Source organism: Podarcis cretensis (genome assembly GCF_951804945.1).
Source record: "Podarcis cretensis genome assembly, chromosome: 1".
Lineage (NCBI taxonomy): Eukaryota > Metazoa > Chordata > Lepidosauria > Squamata > Lacertidae > Podarcis > Podarcis cretensis.
Genome location: NC_137170.1, coordinates 54,921,734 through 54,949,189, shown reverse-complemented (window position 1 = coordinate 54,949,189; position 27,456 = coordinate 54,921,734). Strand labels below are relative to the sequence as shown.

The window sequence follows — 27,456 nt, the reverse complement described above, 5'->3', positions numbered from 1 at the left end:
TGCTGGCCTCTCTTTTTATATAGTCAAATGTCTTTTACAACAAATGTGGTGCAATTGCCTTAAGTTGTATTGAATGTACAATAGGGATCAGGTTCAGCTTTGTTACACTGGAGTACAAGTGGTCTTTGGATTGTGTTCTATATGTGACTCTCTGGGCATTTGACTCCACACACTTCCAGTTGCATTGAGTGGAAGAATAGGATCACACTTGTCCATGTGCTGCAAATTAGAATGCAGCACAGTCTGAACTTTAAGACACAGGGAAAGCTTACACTCCTAGAGCAGACTCCCCTCCTCAGACTTTTTCTCCTCAGCAAACAACATACAGTGGTACCTCAGGTTACATACGCTTCAGGTTACAGACTCCGCTAACCCAGAAAGTGCTTCAGGTTAAGAACTTTGCTTCAGGATGAGAACAGAAATCGTGCTCCGGTGGCACGGCGGCAGCAGGAGGCCCCATTAGCTAAAGTGGTGCTTCAGGTTAAGAACAGTTTCAGGTAAAGTACAGACCTCCGGAACGAATTAAGTACTTAACCTGAGGTACCACTGTATTGCAAAATCTTTCTAAAAGTTTGCATTCATTACATATGATCAACTAGGAACTAAGAGTAGCCAGCTCCTGCCTAATGTCAACTTGGAGATCAGGCATGCCAGACCCTAGTTACTGCTGAAGGCTTGAAAACGCAAATGACAGTGGCTCCCACTGAGCTAGACGTACATGTAGGTCACAACTGATGGTCCAAAACAGAGGCTCACAAGTTCCTTTAAATATGGTAGGCAAGTGCATCACCATACATACCTTCCACATCCAGCCTGCATCTTCTGCTTCAGCAAGATAAGCACACATGGAAATCTGCTCCAACATCCATTACCACTGCTGGATTGCAAAGCAGTGAGGACTAGTATAATTACATTTTTGCCAGACTAGGTCAGAGGACATTCTGTAGTGAGGATGATCCTTCCCATTGGACTTGGTAGGTAGGGTCCTTGGAACTGTTCATCTATAGCTCAGTAGATCATGAGACTCTTAATCACAGGGTCGTGGGTTGGAGCCTCACATTGTGTGACATATTCCTGCATCGCAGGGGGCTGGACTAAAGGGGAAGGGGCTGGTCCCTTCCCATTCTATGACTCAAGCTATTCAAGTCCTTTTCCAGGTGGAATTGTCCTTCCCTCCAGACTTACCCTTTTCTTGTCTTGGGGCGGGGGGGGGAATCTATCTGATTGATCCTTTCCTGCAACTTATCACTGTTCTTTTTTCCTTATGTTGTCTCCCCTTCTCTAGTTTGTTGTCCTCTGCTCCCTGCTAGAATTGTTTTTCTGATTCTTTGCCTTGGTTATTTGTCATATAGCACATGATATTTCGTGCCTTTGCTTGTCCTGAGGTTGCTTTCTTCACCCCACACCTTGTTACAGTTTTCTACATGGTTCCTGAGATTCCAGGGGTGGGGTGAACATTTTCATCATGGGGTTGAGGAGCTTATTTTGGCTCTGCTGATTTGGTCTCGAGTGCCACTCTTCTGCCTGGAGACCCTGCCTACGAAGTATAGTGGGAGGCACCCTCTCGAGAGAGAGTGTCCTGCAACATAACCTGTAAACAGAAATGTACAGTAAGAACCAGGTTCCATTTTCATTGAGTTATGCACACTATTGCATCGCTAGATAAGTAACTAGTAAAGTTGGGGGATTTTTTCTAAATCCATAGCTTACATATTGCTAATTTGTATGTAGCAGAGAGAAATACTGAAAAGATATTTTCCCAAATAATTAAGCTTTCAGTCTCTCACCTGAAGAGCAGGAAAGGTCAATCATGGCATTCTGGCAGATCAGGTCATCGTTCCTTCTCTGGAGAATGGTCTGGAGGTCTGCTTTCTTGCCACCGGTTCCTGTTCCCATTGCACTTGCTTCCACCACTTGAGAAACCATTTTTCTGACTGTGCCAACCACTACCTTGTACCTAGCGCTGCTTGGTGGATCTCAAGAGTTTTTATAAAAACAAATCCCACAAGCATAGAGTCTGCCCATGCCTACAACATCTGCCATTAAGGAATATGATGAGGTGATGAGTCCATGAGATTTGATTCCATGCTGCTTGATGTTTTGGGGCATCAGAAATGAAGCTGATGTATGTTCATGCACATTTCAGAAGAAGATTACATGGATCTTCTGTATGGGGCTACTGAAGAATTTAATCAAATATAGGCATCAGGTTACAATATTATTATGAGTTTGTGGGTGCTAAACCCTAAATTATTGGGTTCAGTAGGTATCCGAATCTAATTAAGGCTCAGTGTTAAAGCTGCTAAGCCTGTGTGTATTTAAGCCTGTGTATTAAAAGGTAAAGTAAAGGTACCCCTGCCCGTACGGGCCAGTCTTGACAGACTCTGGGGTTGTGCGCCCATCTCACTTAAGAGGCCAGGGGCCAGCGCTGTCCGGAGACACTTCCGGGTCACGTGGCCAGCGTGACATCGCTGCTCTGGCCAGAGCCAGAGCCAGAGCCGCACACGGAAACGCCGTTTACCTTCCCGCTGGTAAGCGGTCCCTATTTATCTACTTGCACCCGGAGGTGCTTTCGAACTGCTAGGTTGGCAGGCGCTGGGACCGAGCAGCGGGAGCGCACCCCGCCGCAGGGATTCGAACCGCCGACCTTTCGATCGGCAAGCCCTAGGCGCTGAGGCTTTAACCCACAGCGCCACCTGCGTCCCAAGCCTGTGTATTAGACGCTTCTAAATCTTCTGGAATTAGCATTTATTTAGGGCTAATTAAGCTTGTCTAAGCTTCCTGTATTGAGGTAGTCACCTGAGGAATGGGCCATTAGGACAACAAAGCATCAAATAAACTCTTTGAGAGATGTCAGAGAGGTGGGGGCTCTTTCACTTAGGAGATAAAGCCAAAAGCTTAAGAGAAGAGCGAGAGGAAGCAATGTGGGCCAAAAGCTTAGAAGGTAGGAGTAATGTGACAAGCAGAAAGCAGAAGGCAGAGAGATGCCTGAGGACAATTTGAATCCAGGACTGCATCTTGGGAAGAAGCAAGGCGCTCTTGGTGTGTGGTACTGGGAACCTCTCCATCGAAAACTCAGGTTATATATCTGTGTAAATAAACCATATACTGTATCATAAAAACACCACAATATCTGCTGTGCCTCATTTTTCCAAAAGGAAACACAGAGCCTGGAATATCTCACTGCTGAGAAGATTGGGGTAGTGCATAACAATATATAGACATGTTGTATATCTGTTGATAAAATGGCATGCTTACCTCCCACAGATTGGAGTGAAAATAAGTAATAAAACTCAAGAATTTGAAAGTGTGGTCATTTTTCCAGGAAAATAAGGTCTGTTCACTTTTTCAGAACTCTATTAACAAATCTAATAAGTGACTCATAAAAACAGATACCTCATATTTTCTTTATGCCCCTTCCACGGGAAGAAACTTGATCTTCCCATTGAAAGGGTTTCTTTTACACATGAGAGATACTATCCTACACAGTCTCCTTCTCTAAGCACCTGAGTTTAAACATCTTGACCACACAATAGCTTCATCTTCCTGAATTTTGATAACTTAAAGGACCCTTGATGGAAATAAGTAGAAAGTGGCCATTTCACAAGGGCAGCATGGGTTGTCAATCTTTTATACTAGATTTCCATGACTAATGAACAGCCACCCTAACTGGGGGTGTCTTGAGGCACAAGGCTGCCTCTCTGAGGATCTAATGACTGGTTATGGATTTGCTGTTGCTGGTCACCACCTTTGCATATTTATAAATAAATATTACAGAAACGCCATAGGACAAACCCCAAAAGTTCTGCTACTATTCAGAGAAGCCAGGAGCACATAACAATATAGGACTCCAGGGATGCATGGTGCCTCCCTATCTTGGAAAATCCAAGGCTTGCAGATTTCTAGAAATGTGAAGAATTCTTCCCCAACACACACCAACACCACATTAAACTATGAGGCTGCAGAGAAGCCAAAAGTGGTGAAGGGAAAATGTAGTCAACACTTCTGGAATCCTCCAGGTGGCAGCTGGGTCCTATTTTAAGCACAGCTGTGATACAAGCAGAACAGACAAATACTCATATCTATAAGCTGGACTGAGCACCTCTACTCACCTGCAAGAGCTAAATCCATGAGGAATAACAATATTTAAAAAAACAAAGCCAGGGAAAGGTCATTAGCAATGTGGATAAATTCTAATGTGTAGATTTTGTTTTTGGCTTTGCCCTTTACTCTCTGTAGAAAGATTACAGTTAAAGACACCAGGAGGGTGGGGGGGAGGTTGGTCTTTTTCAAAAAGAGGGTTGAAGTTTGGGATTCCTCTGCCATATGTAGTTGAAGGTGGCCTGAAAAGGGATTTCCTGCCCTCCATCCTCATCCCACTGTTAAAGAATGAAAGACATCTTACAGGCGTCAAAGGTGACCCTTTTTTCCTAATACATTCATAGTTGAACTTGTTGCCCATTTGTTGGGAGTCGGTGTGAGAGAGGAGTGTTCAGATTGCTTATAAACCTAAAAGTGCTCACCACCACCGCTTCCTTCCCTGGTTCCCCAGCAACATCCTCCCATCCTCACTTAATTCATGTTTTTTTTTATATATAAAAAAGGGTTTTCGAATTCAACTCTTGGCAGCATGCTTCGGTCTTGTGTTGTGGGCATCGGATGCATAAAAAACAGTAAGAAAAGCTAAGTGGGGAATGTGGAAATTTTGAATAATCTGATAGAGCATTTATGTTCCTAGCTGCACAGAGAAAGAGATGCTTTTTTTTTTTTTTTGGCACAAGAGGGCACCATTCTAAAAGGACTGCTTTGGCTCCATATCGGAACAGAAGACATAACTCCAATGAAGACAACAGCCCAGTGAATATTAAGGAGCTCCTTATTTCCCATGTACTCAGGATGAGAAAGATTCATGCAACCAAGTCCGAGACAGAAGAGGCTGAAGTTTAAAACACACACTCATAATCCTTCCAGAGGCTTAAGCAATCAGAACGATTTGGTTGCAGTGAAAAGCTCCCCGACGCCACTGAGTCATACAATTTAGCAATGGAAACATTAATTAAAGAGATCTGGTCAGGAAAGGTCTGTCCTCCAATGCAATATATTCCTCAGGCAATTGTCCTGTGGATTTCACCCCATCCATGTCCACATTTACCAGCCGGTCTTATGCCTTTGTCCCTGTTAATAGTTTTCAGCTACAGCCCAGGTAGTGAACATGGTGCCCACCATAATCCATGCCAGCTGGCACTGGTGGAGGCTGGGGTCCAACAACGTCAAGAGGGCATTACAACGTGTAGCTTTGCTGTTTGTAGCTAGGCTAGACTCTATACATAACCATACCCAATTATCCCCCATTTCACACCTGGTACCAAGGTGACTAGGCATTAATGGAAGCAAAGCTACACAGCTAGCTACAAAGGCAGGTTTTTCTGCATTGAATGAGACAATTGAAACAGATAGACCTCTTCACACATTACATAGCAGCAAGTGTGTGTCTACACAAGGTGTGGAGTTGCAGTCACTTCCAGCCTCCTGTTGCGTAGTTCACCCGTAACCCACACAGCTGGAAAAAAAAGGCACCTGTCATGCACACACGTTATATGATTAGCTGTATACATAAAACTTTTTAGATGTGCAGTATGCCTTAAAAGCCTCATGTGAGGAGTGACCCTAAATCTCCATAGCCCATGTATCTCTGCACTGTGTGTCGTATCGACATCTAAATGCTGCTTTGGACGTTTGGAAGAAGTGTGAGTGAACATGAGGGATCATCTGGAGCAACCCCAAGACTGAAATGCCATTTAAAGTCACCCTTTGCAGTTAACTGGTATAGAAACTATAGAACCTTGTCGTTAAGGATAATAAAGTTTCTTCTATTCTGTGATACAATGCTAGGTCCTTTTTCAGTCGCTCTGAAGATTACAAATGCCACGATTCTGTCACTTTAGATTTTTTTCTGATGTGGAATACATTGGTTCATTTTTTTAAAATGTTTTTCTCTTCTTAGTTAGAATAAAATGTAAATGGGAGGGAAAGGTGTGGTCTTTTCTGCAGGCTGTGATGATAACACTGTAATGCGTAAGGCGTAAGCAGTGGAGAACCAAGGCTGGTGGTGTCTTGCCTTCCCTATGTATACTAAGTACCTGCTCACTGGAAAAAGAAGACAGCAGTAAATCTAACCTCTGTTGCCATGCTTTAAAGTGTTGCTCTTATAAAAAGGAAGGGAGGGGAACCCACACCACTAAATGCAAAGAAATCATGAAAAATAACTAGGAACAAAAGCTCTCAATCCAAGCTGAGCGCTGCACAGACAGGAACCTGCTCTGACGTACATGAAAACCCCACAGGGATTAACTCTTTCATACCCAGGAAAGCCAGCCTTGACGTATCTGCTTTGCCGTGTGTTTCGTGTTCCTTCTGTTATAACCACAAATACATTTGATCTCGCTACCTAGATTCTTTACATTTAGATTTTTGTATGCAACATTAATGGATGTGCTGGGGGGGGGAATCACTCTCCATCCATTAATTCTTTTTGCACATGCGTTTATTGATGCATTGTTTTGAAAGTAAGGGAGAGGAATTTAGCATCTAAAATTGGTGTGCTAAATAAGCAAGAGCTCCAACACACACCCAACAAAATGGAGAACAAAGTCTTTACAACTAGTTCCCCAATATCTTTTCTCTCATCGCAGGAACACATGTTGCAATCCTGTCGGTGGCATCCTTCATCAGAGAATTTTAAAGCATATAATAGAGATGCGATTAATGAAGACTTTTATCATCTCAGATCTACATCTGCCAAATAATAGGATGAAAAGCTATTCACAGACTGGTGCAGCTAATTGTCCATAATGGTTGCAACATATCACAGGAGATAGAATCCCCATCATCTAGTTGCCACTCGCTCTTACAAAACTGAAGCACAGAGGTTGCAACTATGCTAACAGCTTATTAGAATCTTCTTTGTGGCAACAAGGGAGGAGCAGGAAAAGAAAAAGAGAACTTGCATACACCTTAAGAGCATAAGAAAGGCCTTCTGAATCAAGCCAAAGGTCGATCGAGTCCAGAAACATTTTTCCCACCACGGGCAACCAGATGGCACTGGGAAACCCACAATGAAGGCCTGAGGGCAACAGTACCTTCCTGCTTGTGTTCCCCAGTGACTGTTATTCAGAGGCATGAAATTACCATGAACCCATGTGGGAAGTTTTATGATATGGAAAATACATATTCCTGTCAGCATATAAAAACCATCTATGTCAACATAGCAGCCCCTGTTGAAATGATTATCCAGTGACACAATCATGATCCTCCACAGGTCTTTGATTAAATGGAAATTACATAGGAGAAATTTCAAGTGCATACTGCCCCAAATAACTCTCCCTACCCACACACAAAACACAGAAACAAAATTAGTCAATGTACTTACTACCTACCCACTTTGCAGTGTATGGATGTTGCAAAATGAAATTCAGACAGAGTGCATGTTGGACTCATCTCTGGCCAACTATATGATAAGTGAAGATGAAGAACTGCCATGACATCTGCAAAAGGAGATATGAGTTATATTTTTCCATACCTAAGATGTTGAGGGCTGATTATACAAATTCCAGATCTTGCACCAATACAGATTCTAGGATCACATGGAACGTGTGAACATTTGTATAGATTCACTTGATCTACACCATTCATTAGAAGCTTGTTATCTATTCCACAGTGATCTGCCCTTTCTTAAGATCTCTTATCTCACCCACCTGCTTTTACCTGAGGTTCATGTATATCACTCTTTTCTCTCATCCTTTTGTTCAACCACTAAATTCAATTCTATTCATTTGAGTGTGAACAGAGACAATGATTTCCCCTTTCACTACATCACTGCTGCTGCGAAGGGTCATTTTGCACACATTTAAGTTCAAATTAGGTTGTCACAGAATCATAGAATTCTAAAATTGGAAGGGACCCCAGGGCTCATCTAGTCACAGATTGTACTTTTTGTATTCTGTTGTCTTTCCACTTGATCTTGACTCTGCAGTTGATTCATCTCAAGTTGAAGTACCCAATGCCAGATTCGGTGATTGTGGGATCAGTTTCAGTTCACACCGTCTGCCGATGGGGACAAGGTGCCAATGGCAACACATCCCACCATGTGCCCTCTTAACCCCTGTCCCTCCTGGCTTATTAAATCCAACAGAGGAGGTCTGACTGGCTGAGTCCAGATCACAGTTAATGCTTCCTTGTGCAAGGGGCTGGTCGCTGCTGCCTTGAAAGATGCAGTTGTGTGGCAAGTCCTAAAGAAACCAGGTCTGGACTGGAACAACTATTGACCAGTTGCAAATACTCTCTTCATGGGGAAGGTGACGGAGAGGGTTGTGGTGGGGCAGCTGCAAATAATCTTAGATAGCACAGATTTAGATCCATTCCAATCTGATACTGGTCTGACTATGGTACTGAGTCATCTTTGGTTACCTTGTTGGATGACCTCTGCAGAGAGTGGGACAAAAGGAATATGATTGATTGGACTGCCTGAATTTCAGCCCTACAAGGAAGGCTCCCACTCCATCTGTTGCTATGAGAGTAATCCAGCACAGCCACAATAGCATATATAGGAGGGGGTAGCACTACTTCGAGAATAGCCCCATGTGCTAGCACTAGACTATATCAGAATCATGCATTGGTTCTGCATATACTCAGAGCGATTTCCCTAAAGACCAGGTGTCTTCGTAAGTAACCAGAGAAGCAACAGAAGAAGAAGAAGAAGAGTTTGGATTTGATATCCCACTTTATCGCTACCCAAAGGAGTCTCAAAGCGGCTAACATTCTCCTTTCCCTTCCTCCCCCACAACAAACACTCTGTGAGATGAGTGGGGCTGAGAGACTTGAAAGAAGTGTGACTAGCCCAAGGTCACCCAGCAGCTACATGTGGAGGAGCAGAGATGTGAACCTGGTTTCCCAGATTACGAGTCTATCACTCTTAACCACTACGCCACACTGGCTCTCAGGGAGGGTTTCCTACTTTGCTAAAGAAAAAAAAGATGTAAAGAAAGATCTACAGCATTTTTAAACCTTCAGCTCTGAACTTAAATTTGAAGAAAACTATAAGATAGCTCTGGGACGCGGGTGGCGCTGTGGGTTAAACCACAGAGCCTAGGGCTTGCCAATCAGAAAGTCAGTGGTTTGAATCCCCGTGACGGGGTGAGCTCCTGTTGCTCGTTCCCAGCTCCTGCCAACCTAGCAGTTTGAAAGCATGTCAAAGTGCAGGTAGATAAATAGGTACCGCTCCGGCGGGAAGGTAAACGGCGTTTCCGTGTGCTGCTCTGGTTTGCCAGAAGCAGCTTAGTCCTGCTGGCCACATGACCTGGAAGCTGTACGCCGGCTCCCTCGGCCAATAAAGCAAGATGAGTGCCGCAACCCCAGAGTCGTCCGCGACTGGACCTAATGGTCAGGGGTCCCTTTACCTTTATAAGATAACTAGCACCCCTCTGTGCTCTCTTTCACTGTGTGTGTGTGTGTGTGTGTGTGTGTTTGTCCTGCTTAGCTTCCAAGAGAAAGGCAGGCTGGGGAAAGAGCCATCACTGCTCCCACCTACCCCAAGCCAAGCTCTTTCTATGTGAGATAGTTTTTTTTCCTTCCTTGGATACAGGGGTCAGATCTACTGCTCGTGATCGGCCAGGCAGAGGAGCTGGATGGAACCATCTAGAAAAGGCATCCCCAACCTTCAGCCCTCCAGATGTTTTGGACTACAATTCCCATCATCCCTGAACACTGGTCCTGTTAGCTAGGGATCATGGGAGTTGTAGGCCAAAACATCTGGAGGGCCGCAGGTTGGGGATGCCTGATCTAGAAAGTCTGTCCACCACTGAAAATTTATTGATGTTATTGTGTGACAGGAGAAAGATTGAACCATGGCTTTGGAAGTTTTGGTGAATTCTGAATCTTGGCAGGACTTTGCCCCACTTTGCTTATAAGAGGGACTTACCCTGAGGTCTTGCATTCTGGGAAGGTTGAGAAAGGCTAGCATTGCTTCTCACCGGAACTTTTCTACTGGAAGTTCAGTATCGAAGATTGCTTTTTCAAACCTTGCACAATTGAGGTGGGGTGGGGGACAAGACAAAAGTTTGATAAGGCTACTGTTTTTTATGGAACTGATGGGACTAGCACAGCCAGGGAGTCAAACAGCACTGTGCCTGACCCAGCAAAGAAGTATGTTTAGCCACGCGAACATCTACTGGGGTGGCCAGTAATGATGATGGATAGATCCATAAGAGCCAGCAGAAAAGCAGCAGCTGGGGAACTTACAAAAGTGAAAGGGTGCTAAGAACCAAAGAAGGAGGCATGAAACATTCTCCAAGTTCTGGTTAGTGCTGTCAGGCAGCAGTAAAGAAAGACTTCCAAGGATGCCAGTGGCAGCAACAAAGGATTGCCAAAAAATTGAGGATTAGTGCCAACTTCAGCATCAGCATTTGAAGCAATTGCTTCATTTACTCAGGGGAAGGGCCTGCACCTATTCACAGTTACTACTGCCTGGGCCAATCAGAGAGTAGGGGCAGGAGGCTATTTGGCCTAAGCCTGAAACTCAAAGAGGGCCTCAAATTTGGACACGTTGGTTTTTTAACCATGTTTGCCAATTTATTGCCAATTCTCCCAGTTCGGAGAGAAACTTTTGGAGTTCCTCCTCGTCCCTTTTTTGTCTGAAACCCTTTAAATATATACGGTAATTTGGTGTCATCAGCAGACCTGGCGGCCACTTGTTCTCACTGCTCATCCCTCACAATGGACCATTTAAAAAGCACCTTTCCCAATCCCAGTCCTTGGAGAACTCTGGTTTTTACATTCCTCCACTGGGAGAACAGTCCATTTATTCCTACTCTCTGCTTCCTGTTTTTTAAGCAATTACCAATCCATATGATGACTTTGCTTATCCCTTGACTGCTAAGATTACTAGGGAGTTTCTAGTAAGTGATTCTTATCTAAAGCTTTTTGGTACAATGCAGGTAAACAAGTTTTTTAGATCCCGCCCCCCTCTGCAAACAGTAGACATTTGCCAGGACTTTCAAAAATGTTTTTTAGGGTTGATGGTCCACTTAGGTGCAAATAGAATCTGATCACTGATTCAAGACTTGGGTACTGCTACTGTGTATTATTAGATCAACATACGCTGACACAAGAGCTTCAGAAAAGTCCACGTTGAAGTGTGGAGGCTTGAATGTTCAACAAGAGGGCACAAAATGAAAGGTTTAAAATATCTGCACAATGCACCAAATTATTTGTTCTGCAAAACACTTTGGAGAACAAGTTGGATGGCCATCCGTCATGGATGCTTTAGCTCAGATTCCTGTGTTGCAGGGGGCTGGACTAGATGACCCTTGGGTCCCTTCCAGCTCCAAGATTCTATGATTCTTGAGGTTGATGATCCTAACCACTAAGCCAGAAGACCATGCAGCACCTCAGCCAAGAAGCTTAAAACCCCTGGTTTCCTGAGTCATAATCTTTGGGCTGCTGCCATGACCACGATATCAGAGATTCCCCTTAGCTGATTTCCTTCAGCCCCTATTCATCTTGCTCTCTCCATTTGTTAATTGTGAATACGAAAACATGATACCTGGTAACCTAATGCTAAAACCTCACAACTCTCCAGCCAGCAACATAATTAAATTGCAAGAGATGTCGTTTACCACTCGCCATCTAATTCTTGGAAATGGGTTTAAATGCATGGCATATGTCCAGCAACATGAGTCACTATTTATTTATTTTTTATCTATCTAGATGAAAATAGCAAATGATAGTTAGCATGTTGCCAATATGACACCAGATCAGCGTGCCAATTTGTGGGCACATCAGAGGTTCACTCCCATGAACATCTGTAGAAATGCCTAACCATGGTTTATATAGGACTTTTACATCACCTCAGTTATCTGGAATCACACCCTTCATTGCTGCATTCTCACTACCATTCTATTCACCTCATTCAGCAGTGCTTCAACTGTAAAAAGTGTATCTAGACAGAGTTTGTGTGCATCACTTTCATGGTGAGGGCTCCTAGCAGTGCACCTACAGCTTCCTACAGCAGATTAACTGTGGTTTCTGTTGTGCTGTAGAACTGCACCAGCTTATCCCGACTTTGTATTATTGTATTTAAAAGAAGAAGATTCTTTTCTGATGCAGAGGACGCTCAATGTATTCCAAATGCTTAGTTCCTTTTACAAAGGGCAACTGCATAAAGCTCTTGGGTTTTGTATAGCTATTATGGCTAACTGCCATTAAAAAACCCTCCATGAATGTATCTAATTGACACTGAAAGCCATCTAAGCTGTCGCCATCACATTTTGTGGCACTGAATTTCAATTTAAAGAATTTATATACCACCCATTTCTCAAAAAACGCTACACTATTTTGTCTGTTCTAAATCTACAGCCAATCTAGTATTAGGAAGAAGAACATTTCTCTATCCACTTTCTTTACAACAGGGATGGGGAGCCTGGAGTCCTCCAGCCGTTGCACCAAAGCTCCCAACATTTGTGACCATTGGCCATGCTGACTGGGGTTGATGGGAATTGAAATCTAACAATTTAAGGAGTGCTCCATCACTTGTCTACACCATGAATCATCTTCTAATATGTGGTCATCATTCCACCCTCCCTTAGTTGTATCTTATCTGTTGTTGTTGTTTAGTCGTTTAGTCGTGTCCGACTCTTCGTGACCCCATGGACCAGAGCACGCCAGGCACTCCTGTCTTCCACTGCCTCCAGCAGTTTGGTCAAACTCATGCTGGTAGCTTCGAGAACACTGTCCAACCATCTCGTCCTCTGTCGTCCCCTTCTCCTTGTGCCCTCCATCTTTCCCAACATCAGGGTCTTTTCCAGGGAGTCTTCTCTTCTCATGAGGTGGCCAAAGTATTGGAGCCTCAGCTTCACGATCTGTCCTTCCAGTGAGCACTCAGGGATGATTTCCAAAAGAATGGATGGGTTTGATCTTCTTGCAGTCCATGGGACTCTCAAGAGTCTCCTCCAGCACCATAATTCAAAAGCATCAATTCTTCGGCGATCAGCCTTCTTTATGGTCCAGCTCTCACTTCCATACATCACTACTGGGAAAACCATAGCTTTAACTATACGGACCTTTGTTGGCAAGGTGATGTCTCTACTTTTTAAGATGCTGTCTAGGTTTGTCATTGCTTTTCTCCCAAGAAGCAGGCGTCTTTAATTTCGTGGCTGCTGTCACCATCTGCAGTGATCATAGAGCCCAAGAAAGTAAAATCTCTCACTGCCTCCATTTCTTCCCCTTCTATTTGCTTATCTGTACTAAGCTCCAAATGCTTTAGTCTTGCAATCCTCTGGTCCAAAGAAAGAAGCACAGGAAGCTTCTGTGAATGCAGCAGGATATCAACCTTCCAACACTGGCTCCACTGACCAACAAGCCACACTGACCAACAAGCCACTCTTGAAATTTGAGGGACTCCCAGGAACAGTCTCTGATGAGCTGTGCCTAGAGAAAACTAAGGAAGTCATGACACAAATAGAAAAGCCACATGTATGCAGCTGCTTGGTAGGCCTGGTAGAAATTCCCACGTCCAGAATTTCTGGGTGTGATCAAGGACTTGTATTGACATATCTCCGGCTAAGCTGGGAAGAGGGACTAAATTTAGCAAAAGACCTGTCTATTACAAATTCCTCTTATTTCAATTGATCTTCAATTTTCATTGCTCTGTAAATTGGAATACTGGACTGCCCAATATAAGAGCACGATGCCAAATTTTATGCTGATTAATTAGAATGGTTACAAGTGACAGCTAAAAGGGCAAATGACCAATGAGGGGAATCGCCTTAAGGAAGAAGTACAATGAAGACCAGACATCAATGCAGAGTCAAAGGAATACTGGTTTGATACCTGGCTAGCAGAACATGGTGATATGGAGTCTGCTATTCCCATGTTTTATTATGTCAGGCTTCTCAAGTTCAGTGATTCTTAGCACAATGTTTTTTTTCAAAAAATCAACTATCACTTTCCTTCCAACGCCTGCAAATATACTTATTTTTCTTCTTTCCAGTCTTCACGTCACTGGCAGACTTCTGGTGGCTTTGCACATAATGCACCAAATGTGCATTTCAGTTGTTTACTTTTAATGTATGGGACTGCTCACCACACACAACTGCCTGTGTAAAACACTTGCTTCCAAAAATGAGTACATGCCACTTAAAAACTCCACAAATCCCACCAAAACAAATTGGAAGGTGTTCCCTTCCAAATGCAAATAGCCTGTGTTTTCTTAAAAAAAAATATAACCCCATGATTGCGATGTTGAAGGTAGTCACTATCTGAGTTTCAAAATATTTGTTCTCTCTCCTGCCTTGTCCTTTATCTCTCAGGTCTCCATACGTCACTAAAGCAACATTCACTACTCACAGCCAGGGCTGCCTTGGTGAATGTGTTCCACTGTTATTAATGGAAGCAAACTCTGTTCCCCTGTATTAAAAATACACCTTCCTCTAAATATAGGCAATCTCTGTGTGTCTAACTACTACAATGGGAGAACTGAAAGGGACCAAAATATTGACATCCACTGAGTGTTGATAATTTGTTTTGGTTCATGCTCTCTTCCTGGGTATTATCTACACCTTCGTGGAAAATCTGTTATTATTTAGCAGGAGGAATGTGCAAGGCGTTGTTTAGATGTGGGGTTGTTAGATGGAGTTTCCTCTGTTTGTTTTTCCATGCTCTGTCCAAGCCATGTCAATGAGAAAAGCGTTTACTGAGCTATTTATAACCTCACTTCTCTCCCTCTCCCTCCTTCCTTCCCTTTCCCCCTGCGTGGCTGTACCTTTTTCATCCACATTGCAGAAAGATGGCATCGCTAGCCTGTGAGGGAGGGCTTCTGGGGACATGGTTTGCCTAGTGTGCAGTATGGGGAGAAGGGGGGGGGGATGAGGACAGACGGTACCTGACAGAAGAAATTGGGGAGAAGCAGGCACTTGGTAGTCAGGGAAATAATAAAGAATCAGAGAGAGAAAATCTGGGGAAAGAGAGAATAGCAGAGGGAAGCATGATGACCTGGCATTAAATGGAAATGTGGAAGCTCCATGTTCATTCAAACATTGTCATGAATGACTCTGTATCTCATTCACTGCCAGCTCTCCACTCTTCTCTCCGCTCCTAGTTTGCAATTTCTGTCAATTTCCTAGCATGTTTTGTGTGATTGTATGAATGGGTGTGGTAGCAGGAAGAGGGATACTTGATTCACTGATTTGCTTGCGCTGCTGTCAGGGTTGTTGTTTTTAAACCAGGGCAACACAAAGCAGTTGGGGCAACCAGCCTCTGAAGATTTAGAGAGGAGACCTTAGTGCAGTTTGGAGGCGCATAGTGTTAATTAAAGGTAAAGGTACCCCTGACCATTAGGTCCATTCACGGACAACTCTGGGGTTGCGCGCTCATCTCGCTCTATAGGCCGAGGGAGCTGGTGTCTGTCTGCAGACAGCTTCCGGGTCATGTGGCCAGCATGACTAAGCCACTTCTGGCGAACCAGAGCAGTGCACGGAAACACCGTTTACTTTCCCGCCAAAGCGGTACCTATTTATCTACTTGCACTTGATGTGCTTTCGAACTGCTATGTGGGCAGGAGAAGGGACGGAAAAACGGGAGCTCACCCTGTCACGGGGATTCAAACCGCCGACCTTCTGATCGGCAAGCCCTAGGCTCTGTGGTTTAGACCACAGCACCACCCGTGTCCCTACAGTGTTAAGTAAGCGCATGTTAAATTAGATCTATGTCCGCCTCACCTGCTCTATGCAGGGTATGTATATATTGTCGCATGCAACCCAAATTTCCAAGCGGTGTGAGATTCCAGCGGTTCTAGGTGCTTACTCAAGGTTCAGTTTCCTCAGACTGACATACGGTTTATTTACACATATGTACCACCTGAGCCTAAGATGGAGGGGCTCACAATGTTACCATCCCAAGAATGTCTTGTTGCTCCCACAGCCACAGCCTCGGCAGAAATCAGGCATGGCTGTCTCTCAACTGCCCAGCCTACAGCCTGTTTCTAGCTTACATACATCACTATTCTCTGGTCTTTGTCCTGGATAGGGGCCCCATCCATTTGACGTCTGGCACAGAGCGACTTCTTTTGTTATCTTAGGACCTATACAGTGGTACCTCGGGTTAAGTACTTAATTCATTCCGAAGGTCCATACTTAACCTGAAACTGTTCTTAACCTGAAGCACCACTTTAGCTAATGGGGCCTCCTGCTGCCGCCACGCCACTGGAGCACGATTTCTGTTCTCATCCTGAAGCAAAGTTCTTAACCTGAAGCACTATTTCTGGGTTAGCGGAGTCTGTAACCTGAAGCGTATGTAACCTGAAGTGTATGTAACCCGAGGTACCACTGTACATAGGAGGCATTATGGCCCTTGCCTGGCTAATTCAACAATTGAATCCTTGCTGAATTGAACCCAGGAATTAGAAGAGACTCAAATATACTGCCCAACCCACCCCAACCCCAAAGCAATATGCCTTGTCTTGTGCACATATGTCAAAATAAAGAGGCCACTGTATGAATATGTCTTTCTGATTTTATACATGCAGGTCTTATTTTAAAGCACAGGGGAAGGACCTATAATAAATGTTCATGCATGCATGCTGCCAATCTGAATGGGTTGCCCCAACCACTCTGGGCGGCTTCCAACAATTTATAAAACCACATCAAACATTAAAAACTTCCTTATGTAGGGAGGATAATACCTATGACCCTCTAGATGTTGTTGGGCTCCAAATCTCATCAGCACCAGCCAGGATGACCAATGGATGATGAGAGTTGTGGTCCAACAGCATCTGGAGAACCACATGTTCACCACCCATGGCTTATAGGGACAGATGAAGCTACCTTGCACAGAGCCAGACTACAGATCAATGCCTGTTACTGTCTACTTCTGCATGGGTTCTTTTTATAAATGAGCTATACCTGAGGATTGAATTACAGAATCATAAGGGGCCCCAAGGGTCATCTAGTCCAACCCCCTGCAATGCAAGAATCTTTTGCCCAACATGGGGCTCAAACCCACAACCCTGAGATTAAGAATCTCATGCTCTACCAACTGAGCTACCAAGGCAACTTCGAATGTTCTACATGTGCTCTGTCATTATGGTTTTGAGCCAGGACCTACCTCAGCAACCTGTTTTCAGCACCAGAGGTTAGCTCTTGGACATGTGAAGCAGTCATAGTGTGCCTCTGACCATATGCAGAGTGCCCTTCTTTCACCACAGAGCAACCTAACCACAAATAGCCACACGTGATAGAAATCAGTCAGATAACAAGACTCCTAAACAGGATTGACCCTCGCCCCACCACTTCCTCATTTTAGAAATTAAAATGTGGAGAATGTAGACATCACAGAGTGATATATGCACTGTGCTTATATACAGGCATGTGTTTATCTATAAACATACAAACACCTACATCCATATATTATATATTACCAATTCTCTTTCCTGGTCATGCTTCATAATCAGCAACAACGCCAGGCACTTTCTCTATGGCTACTCCCTCCATTTGCAGATAGACCCTGTGGTGAGAGCAGTAGAACCATCTCGTCGGTTGCTATGCCATCCTCCTAGGACATCAGGTTTGGGCAAGCGCTGTCAGGTATTGCCTGCTTGTTCTGTTTGGAGGCTGTGGTAAGTTGTGTGTGTAAACAAAAATATGGGGGCTCACACCCTGTATCCTAATATAATGTAGCCTTCGCCCTTCTGGGTTATATTGACAGAAATCATAATGAGCCCATTCTGAGTCAAGCACAGCTGAGAATTATAGAATTATAAGGGGGAAAGCAGCTTGTTCTCCCAGCCCAACATGCCCCCTTGATCCCTGCGCCCATCTTCCTCATGGAACAGAAAGGTATTTACTATTACGGCTGCAAGGCTGTTCCACCCCAAATTTCCGCCCACCTCTATGAATGCTTTCCCCACCCCCTGCGCACAGAAGGCCACACTCCAGAATCTCCCAAGGCTGAGGGACCTTGTCTCTAGGTCTAAATGGTGGACCACCAGTATTGCACTCCGGGCACGAACTTGACCCTCCCTAGCTCCCGGGATGTCTTGTCTATGGGGCACATCTCTTAGCAATGAAGTGCACAAAACAACCCTGCCGTTTGTTCCTGGCCACGAGTGATCCTTCTTTCAAATCATCCTGCATTTAGGTCTGAGGAGGTATAAACCAACCCCGTCACAACAAACGCTTTTAAAATTTCGTTGTGGGGTTTGGCGAGGGTTAATATTTGCTTTTCCAGCAGAAGCTTTGTTTTTGCCATTTAAGCTTTGCCATATCCCAGAGGGGGGCCTTTAGCCATTGCTTCCCCCCTCCCCGGAAACTTCAAAGGGCACGTCTGTGTGTCCCGCGATGTGCTTAAAATTCGACATCGTGAGGGAAGCGCATGGATGTGCCTCAATCTCTCGCACGGCGGCTCCCGGCTTGCGCGGGAAGTGGGCAATTTTGGCGGGGTCCCCCGTCTTCCTGCCACTGCTGCAGGCCGAGGGATTCTGCCGGGCTGAATAAGCAGGCAGCGCGCCGCTGGCTCGCTCGAGCTGGCAGAGAGGAGGCGGCGAGCACGGGGGGGGGCAGAGAAGGGGGGGGACGGCCAGATGGAGGGCCGAAGGGAGGGGGGAGCGCTCGAGGCAGCCGCGGGAGGGAGGGAGCGAGCGGAGGAAGCGAGACACCTACGCAACCACCGAGCGAGAGGAGATCCTTGGATGCAAACACAGGCGTCCTCCTCTCCCTCCCCCCGCCTGCTGCTCACATGCCCCTGATTCATTTCCACATGCCGTACACGTGACATGCTAATTCAGGGCTACTACACAATTCCAGGGCGGTGGGAGGAGGAGGAGGAGGGGCGTGCAAAAGCCAGGCGCACGCTGCAAAGCCAAGACTGCAGCTTCCCTCTCTGGTGCGCGCAGGGGAGCTTGGCTGGCTGGCTGGCTGGTTGGGGCGCATTTTTCAAGCAGCCCCCGCAGCAGCTTGTGCCCCCGTCCGCCCCACCTCGTCAGTGTGTCTCCCTGCGAGTGCAGGCGGCGGCGGTGCCTCAGCAGCGCCCTCCCGTCTCACCCTTCGTGGGGACACGGGGTGACGGCAGACGGAGGCGCCCTTCGCCTGCGCTTCCCGGCGGCGGCGGCAGTAGCAGCAGCAGCAGCAGTACGAGGGGGTCGGGGAAGGCGGGGCCAGCTGCTGCTGCTGTTGCTACCGCCGCCGCCGCCGCCCGCCTCTGCCCTTCTCCTCCGAAGTTGGGAGCCTTAGAAGGGTTGAGGCTATATTTAAACACAAACAAACGCACGATCTTATTCGCCAGGGAGAGGCGGGCGGGGGAAAGGGGGGCGCGGAGCGAAATACGCAAACGGGCTCAGGCCCCTCCCCGCGCTCGCCTGCAGGAGGAGAAAGAAGGGGGGCGCATGTGGAGACTGCAAGCCTCCGGCACGTTTCCCTGAGACTTGGCTCCACGGAATTCAGTGGGGCTGCCTTGCGAGGGAAAGAGAGGCGCGGCGCTGCAAAGAGAGAGGAGAAGGCTGCGGAAGGTGGCCCAGGCTGTTTGTTAAACTGAATAGATCATTTTAACCCGCGGGGAGCGGGGCTGTCTGAAAGGAAGGAGAAGGGAAATTCCTCAATGGAACGAGTCGCAGTCACCCGTAGCAACGAGTGCTTTTCATTACTATTTTAAGATCAATAAATACGCGCCTCGCTCACAAATGGCTTCGGTCCATCGGGCTGTGCCACAGATGACAGGGGTGGGAAGCAGGCAACTCTCCGCAAGAGTCCAGATACATCGCACTTACTAATTTATTATCTTTATTAGTGGCTGCATGGTGGTCAAGGGTCTCTGGGCGATGAGCGATGAAAACGATATAAAACCGCGATCCAATAAAAATAAGAACAACAGCACACAAAATCCCCAGTCAGTGACAAGAGATTAAAGGGATTCCAGTCACATTCGTGTGGTCTAATAGCAAGCAATGCCTTGGTGTGTTCACAATACATCACTAATCGGTTGAAAATTGCAGAATCCAGTGATGACTTTGCGTATGTGAGGTGGCCTTCACACGTTTAACACTGCAGAACTCTGGCATCAGGTCAAATGCAATGTTCAATAAATCTAGAGTGCAGAAATACCAAATAATATGCATGCAGGTGTGAGTCAGCCTTGTACGCAACATATACCTGTACTGGGATGCAGCAGCCAGGTTTGCAACATATATTCACCATAGTTGCACACTGTGAATATAGGAGTTGTTTCAAACATATTTTTTTGCATGATTTCCAGTTATAATACATATTTTGGGTGTTAATCCAAGACACATGAATCCTGCTAGAGTGACTGACTAGCATGTGTATTTCTCATCCCTCCTAGAAAAAACTTTTGATACTGCCACATTTATTGTTTCTTTGTTGCTAAGGCATGACAGGAGGTGTTCCCTTTGTCCCAACCTATCTGGCCTCAGGTAGCCTCCAGAAGAGGTTGGAGAGCTTGGTGCGCCCAAGGGCAGTGGCCCTTCCTCTACTCAGAGAAAGCTGTCTCAGGTTGCTGGAGTAGGATAGCTCCTGGTATTAGTGTCTGAGTCAGTCAACTGCATGGAGCAGATGGAAGGGTAATGGGAGGCCTGCTGCGATGATACCAGGTAGGGATGGCCCATCAAACGAGGGAGATGCCCACATAGGTTGTCTGGGGGGAGGGTGGGCTGAAGGGTTGATTGGCAAATGCAGGAGCCAGTCTCTTGATCCACACAACACTACTCCTGGAGTGGCTTAGTGAGGCTCATTGTGGGGCTTTCCTTTCTAATGTAGGACTTCATCCTGGATTCAAACCAGCCCCCTCCACCATGCAAAATTTTAGCTGTTCCACCACACCAGAGCTCTTCCTATAGCTTTCCTGGTTTCTGTGACTTAGGTGGGAGAGAGGGAAGCCAAATGCCCCATGTTATGTCCAATGCCTCTCTCTCTTTTGTTGGTCATTATTGTATTTCCTTTTGTGTTTTCCTCTTTCCTTCCCAAGCTCAGCATGCCTTGGATACAATTATCCCCCACTCTGCATTGCTGAATATAGGATGACTCTGCCCATTTTAGGGGGTATGTTTGTTTTAAAATGCAGTTATTTATTACAGTTTTTGAGTAATACAATTAAAGAAACATTGAAATATAAATGGAAAATTAATGTGTATACTAAGAAGCCAACATCTGTGTTGTATTAGGGAATGATTAAGCTAGTGCATTTAATGGACACTGCGTACATTTGCCAGATGTGAGGGTTTGACTCAAATATCTATGTTTATGCTTCTTCTTTTTATACTAGTTTAAGAGCGTACAGGCCTTGAATTAGTGTTTAATGCTAGCACAGTCAGAAAACTTACCCAGGTCAAGAAACAATTGATCTCTGAGCCTCCACTAAGGATTGACTGAAAAAGTGGGTGGTATAACCATAAAAAACCAAAGACTAAAGATTTGCTTTTCTATTAAAAATAAAGTATTGTGGTGAAAATCTAGCATATTAGCAGGCAGGTATACTTGTACGGCATTTCCATGCGCTGCTGTGGTTCACCAGAAGCAGCATAGTCATGCTGGTCACATGACCGGAAGCTGTATGCCAGCTCCCTCAGCCAGTAAAGCAAGATGAGCGCCGCAACCCCAGAGTTGTCCACGACTGGACCTAACAGTCAGGGATCCCTTTACTTTTTTAGACTTGTACTTGTGTTCCTAATATGCAAGTTTTCAACTGAAGGAAGCATGATGTTCAAGGAAAGCATTCTAATATATGACCTTCCAGCATCAGTTGCATCTTCTGCATATTTGAACTGATCCTGAATGCAATGTAGACATGATGCAAAGCCTGCCCCCCACCAACAAAAATCCTGGCTACGACCATGGGGGGCAAGCTTTGGTTAGGAGGGGGAAAACCTCAGATTTGTATTGATTTTGATTGATTGGGGGGGCAGCTGCCCCCCTGCTTCCCTTGGCTATGCCCATGACCATGAGCTTAGTAGTAATAGATTCAGAAAAGGCAAATATAACTTTGCAGTCAGAACTTCTATCTTGGACATGGAGCCAGGCAGGTAATCAATGGAAAGGGGAGAGAAAAGGGATACCTATATCTATGACATGAATCAAATATCTGTTAAACGGAGGGCAGGAAGGCAAAGCCACATTACAAAAAAAAGGGGTTATTCAGTTGTCTCAATCGCCATCAACCAATGGATTTATAGAAGTGCATGCCTGCCTGCTTTAGACTGATTAGTATCTGAAAAGGTATCTGAAAAGGTAAGAACAGTTCCATGTTCTACATCCCAATCAAATCAAGATATACAAAACACCAGGAGGAAGAAATTGAGAAGCAATTTCTGTTTCCTCTAGAACAGGGGTGGGGAACCCCAGCACCTCAATATAAGCTTCTTGCCGGTTTCATATACAACTTATTTCTGTTTTTTGTTTTGCTTATCTTTAAATATGGCACAAGAAAGATAGAGCCAGATCATCTTGGATTACTGAACACTAGTGTGTACTTCCATTAGGAACGTAAGTGTATAAGAACTGTCCTGCAGGATCAGACCAAAAGCCCATCTAGTACTTCATCCTATTCTCACAGAGGCCAACCAGAAGCCTACAGGAAGTTCATAAGGAGGACTTGACTGCAAGGGCATTTCCCATACTTGTGATTCCCAATAACAAGTACAGTGGTACCTCAGGTTAAGTACTTAATTTGTTCTGGAGGTCCATACTTAACCTGAAACTGTTCTTAACCTCAAGCACCACTTTAGCTAATGGGGCCTCCTGCTGCTGCCGCACCGCCGGAGCACGATTTCTGTTCTCATCCTGAAGCAAAGTTCTTAACCTGAAGAACTATTTCTGGGTTAGCGGAGTCTGTAACCTGAAGCGTATGTAACCTGAAGCGTATGTAACCCGAGGTACCACTGTATGCCTATGTCATGCTAGCATAGTTACTTGTGAACCCTGGACACCATGCTTAAAATCAGCCTAGAACTTCACTTTAATATGAATATACCATGATACTTCAGTGCTTCTGCCACATTCAGGCTTTCATTGTCTATTCACACATGGCAAAACCAAGCATCATGTGTGATGTTCTCCCTCCTACTAAGCGAATATATGTTCTCCTGCTCTCCATCACTCTTGCCTTGCAAAAATAAAACATAATAAAGCAGTATTTTCTCTCTCTCTCTCTCTCTCTCTCTCTCTCAATCTCTCTCTCTCTCGTGTGTGTGTGTGTGTGTGTGTGTGTGTGTGTTCTGCTACTGATCTCATTTGTATAATGCAGAATTTCTATAGCACCAAGTGCTGATTCTCCATGGACCACAGTTAGTGACATATGCTTTCTTGATTCTCACATCCCTTTTCTTTATGTCTTGCCTATGGAACTCCAAGTAGCATCTCTCATTAGTTCAATGAGGGGCAACTCAGGACAGCAGCTGGCTTGCTTGCTGCTCCTGAAAACCTCCCAGGCACAGAAGGTAATTTCAGTTCAGTCATCGCTCAAGGTCTTCCTGGACAAGGTGGGTGTATGTGTGCATGTGCCCGTGTGACCAGCTACACCACCTCTGCCTCCGTGGCTCAAGAACGGATGATTATTGCTTCTTATCCCAGTCCAGTGAAGTGGATGTCTAGCATAGTGAACCAGCTATGCATCTTATCTGCAATTTAAATTAAGGCCACCCTGTTCCAGAACCAACACTCTATGCACCTTAGGACTGGCTTACCCGTGCCAGTACAACACTTGATCATTCAGTGTTTGATTAATCAGCAGTGCACTTTGAAGCAGAATATGTGGTCTTGAAAAGCACATTGTTGGATATGATGAGCTCCAATAAAACACAGACCAGAACAGATAGCACCAGCCATGATCATCTGACCTAATCACAGAGAATTAAACCATCTCATGAGGGCTAAAGCAGACTCTAGCCATCAGAAAAACAGAGGCTAAAATACTAATAGGAATATTCAAATAATGTTAAAAGGCACACGGTTGATGCTAAAGGGCCTGGGAGAATAAAGTAAGTCTTTGTGTGGTCCTGGAAGGACATGAATGTAGACACCAAATGAGACACTCTTGGGAGCAGGCCCAGACGGGGGGGGGGGGGGGCATATGGGCCACTTGGCCCGGGCCTCCAATTCCAAAGGGGGCTTCGGTCAGCATATTCACAATCGCAGGGGATGCACTGGGGTGAACACGGAGGTGCAAAGGCAGTGGCAGCGGTGGGCAGGTTCCCTGGAGCCATGGCTGGCAGCGCAAGAGAAATGCTTCCCCAGTGTCCATCAAAAGCACTATTGTATATCTATATTTTCCATTTTGTCTTTATATGCAGATACGGTTCAAGCCTTGAAATAAAATTATTTGTCAGCATAACTTTTGTGAAAATTATTTATATACTTATTTATTTATAGGACTTCAGTTATCCCCAGGGTAAAAAAAGGGGGGGCACATTATCTACCTGGCCCGGGCCTCTGCCTGGCTCTGCAAAGCCTTGCTTGGGAGGGTGCATTCCATACTGAGTGTGGAAGGCACTGCCAAAGGGCCCACTCCCTTGTAGCTGCCCTCCAGTTTGAGTGCTTCCCTCAAAAGAAGGGCATCCCTTGGGGATCTCAGGGCTCAAGTAGATACATATGGGAAGAGGTGACCCCCAAGACGCGCAGCACTTTTAATTTGAAACACATTCCATGCTGCTCAATTAAAAATGTAAGTCCTAGCATCTGAACCCTAGTTCTGGTTGAACTGAAATCCTGGGCACTGAGGGTTAGGAAAGGAATAGAAGGAAAGAAAGTCTACGATGGCTGAGTTTAAAAATGCTCATCCTGAGCTTCAAACAGAAATAGATGATGAGGGGGAGAAATGAAGTGAATCACGGGCAGGTTAATAAGGCTTCCTAAAAGGTTAGAGCAAACTATTTAGGATCTGTGGAATCATTGCCTAGCCAAGGAGTTACATGCTTCATTTAAGTCTGGGACAGATCTGGGTTACATGTCAGACTTTAAATTCTCAGAAATGGGGAGCAACTAGGAGCAAGCCATAGCAGCAGAGAGGGACTCACTCTTGGAACTTCTATCAGTTGATCTCTTGGCCTATCAGCCTAATTTTTGTGTTCCCCCTTCCCTCTCTCTCACTGATGTACTCTGTGGCTAGGAGTGCTTTTCACCAGCTTCATTGGCTTCATCAGTTCCGGCTATTCCTGGACAGGTGCAACCTGACCACTGTAGTCCATGCATTGCTAACCTCAAGGCTGAATTATGGCATTGCACTCTATTGGGGGGGGTGTCTGCCCTTGGGTACCATTTGCAAGCTCCAGCTGGTGCAGAATGCAGCAGCCACTGCTGATGGGTGTATTTGGCCAAGAACATGTGACACCATTGTTAGAACAACTGCCCTGGTTGCCCATCTATCATCCTTGTATTAACCCACAAAGCCTTGAACAACTTAGTTCCAGGGTACCTTAGGGATCGCCTGAGCCCTTATATTCTAGCTCAGTCACTGAGATCATCTGCAGCAGCATCGTTAGTTGTTTCCCAAGTTGGCAAGTCTCACTTGATAGCAGCAAGAAGGAAAGCCTTTACTGGGAGAGCACAGATAGCTCAGCTGGTTAGAGCTGAGCATGATGCTGGTAACATCAATGTTGCAGGTTCGATCCCTGTATGGGACAGCTGCACATTCCTGCATTGAAGGGGGTTGGACTAGGTATTCTCAGGGTCCCTCTCAACTCTACAATTCTCTAATTCTATGTCTAGTGTCCTCAGCCCAATATTGTGGAAAACACTGCTGACAGAGATTCAGCAGGTGTCTTTAGTGTAAAAGTTAAAACCCCTCCTGAACACTTTTCTATTCCCCCAGGCCCATGCAGGCAATTAAGAATACATCTTGTACATAACACATCTTTCCACAACAGTTAATTGATGTTCGTTTTTAAGTTTTTAAGTATGTTTACTGTGTGGTTTTAAGTTTGTTTGTTTGTTTGCTCAGGAATATTTTTATGAAATATTTATATTAATAAATACATATGTAACTCCATGTGCCTCATAAGTTTTGGAGAACACCACAAAAGCTTTGGTTTTGTGACATTTTGGCTGGTTCCAATAAAGATGTTACCCAATTGTGGATTTTAGCACATAGGAGTGCAGATCCAGGGACTGGTAACTAATCTGGAGTGCCAAGTCTGGTGTATAATGTGGGCTATTTACAATGCAGTCAAACCATGTGCTAGACAGGCACATGGCAGGATTTGAAGCTCAGAGTTTTCCCGTAAGTTTGCTACTGCCTGTGTTGCTCTTTCCCCTCCCTCCCTTAGCAGCCTTTACCAGCTCCTTTGGCAGTTCCTTTCTTTCGGCTGTGCCCTTGGATTTTTGCGGGTCAGTCGCTCACGCTGGACAGTTTGTTCCTGCACGCGCTGCCCTCTTTTAAAATCTGCAGGCAATGCCCGGGGGAATCAGGAAAAGGAACCTTTTCTCCTGCCGCCCTAGCCCCAGTGTCACCAGCTCGGGCGTGGAAGAGGCTTGCATAGAAGGCAAGGGAGCCAAGGCAAGCCACAAGGGGGCATGTGCTGTTCTAATTCATAAAATGTGCATTCATTGACAAAAAGAGAGAAACCCATCGCTGAACACTTGGTGAATGGTGTGTGCATAAGTTAATGCTGCGGTAGCCGAGACTCTCGCAGGTGATAGCTGGGGGGCTGGGGCTAGGTGAAAAACAAGAGAAAGGGGAGGGGGGAGGGAGGGAGGGAGACCAGTTTGCAGATGAGAAACTGAGAGCCTAAGGAGGCAAATCTGCATGAGCCTGGCAGATTGGGGTCTGAGAGTGTATTTTGGGCTTTAAGGGATATGATGGTGCTGGTGATTTAGTAGTAATAGTGAATTCATGGCTTTGAAAGTCATCATCACTAGAACTAGTAGTATTAAATCCATCACTTTATAAATTTGAAGCAACTAAGACTGCAGTCCTGTGCAGTCCTCCTTTCCCAGGAGTAAGCCCCACTGAAAACAATGGAACTTATTTCTCAGTAGGTATGTACAGGATTGTAGGGAGGAGAGGATGCTAGCCTCTTGTGATTATCAACACCCCCGTCCACAAAGTGGGCAGGACCCTCTACAGAAAGAGGGGAGGGGGAGAGTTATGTAGACAGTCTACACATGCCTCCTCAGATAGAGTCTTTAGAGCCAAGTGGGGGAAACAAACACACACCAGAGCTGCCAACTCTTTCCCAAGATCGGGGGTGGGTACAGCGTCATACATGTGCGATGCTGAGCTCTATGCTCAGCCTCCTCCTGATGCACGCGCAACATTGCCAGCCACCACCATGCCTCCCTGTCTGCAAACACAGCCCAGACCACTGCCGCCTGCCATTCACCCACCGCTTTGCTTCTGTTGGTTCTCTGCTGCTGCCACAGTGACTAGGTGAAGGCCTCTGACTCAGTCATAAGGCTTCCACTGAGG

At 45.5% G+C, this 27,456-nt stretch overlaps 1 long non-coding RNA gene across 1 annotated transcript; it reads right to left on the bottom strand.

Moving 5' to 3' along the window:
- Nucleotides 1–2,711: 2,711 nt before the first annotated feature.
- On the bottom strand, nt 2,712–17,916 carry LOC307202839. Its single transcript, XR_013833029.1, has 3 exons — nt 17,468–17,916; nt 7,430–7,544; nt 2,712–3,088 (listed from the first exon to the last, which is right to left on the bottom strand). It is a non-coding gene; the product is annotated as an uncharacterized lncRNA (long non-coding RNA).
- Between the last annotated feature and the right edge of the window lie 9,540 nt (nt 17,917–27,456).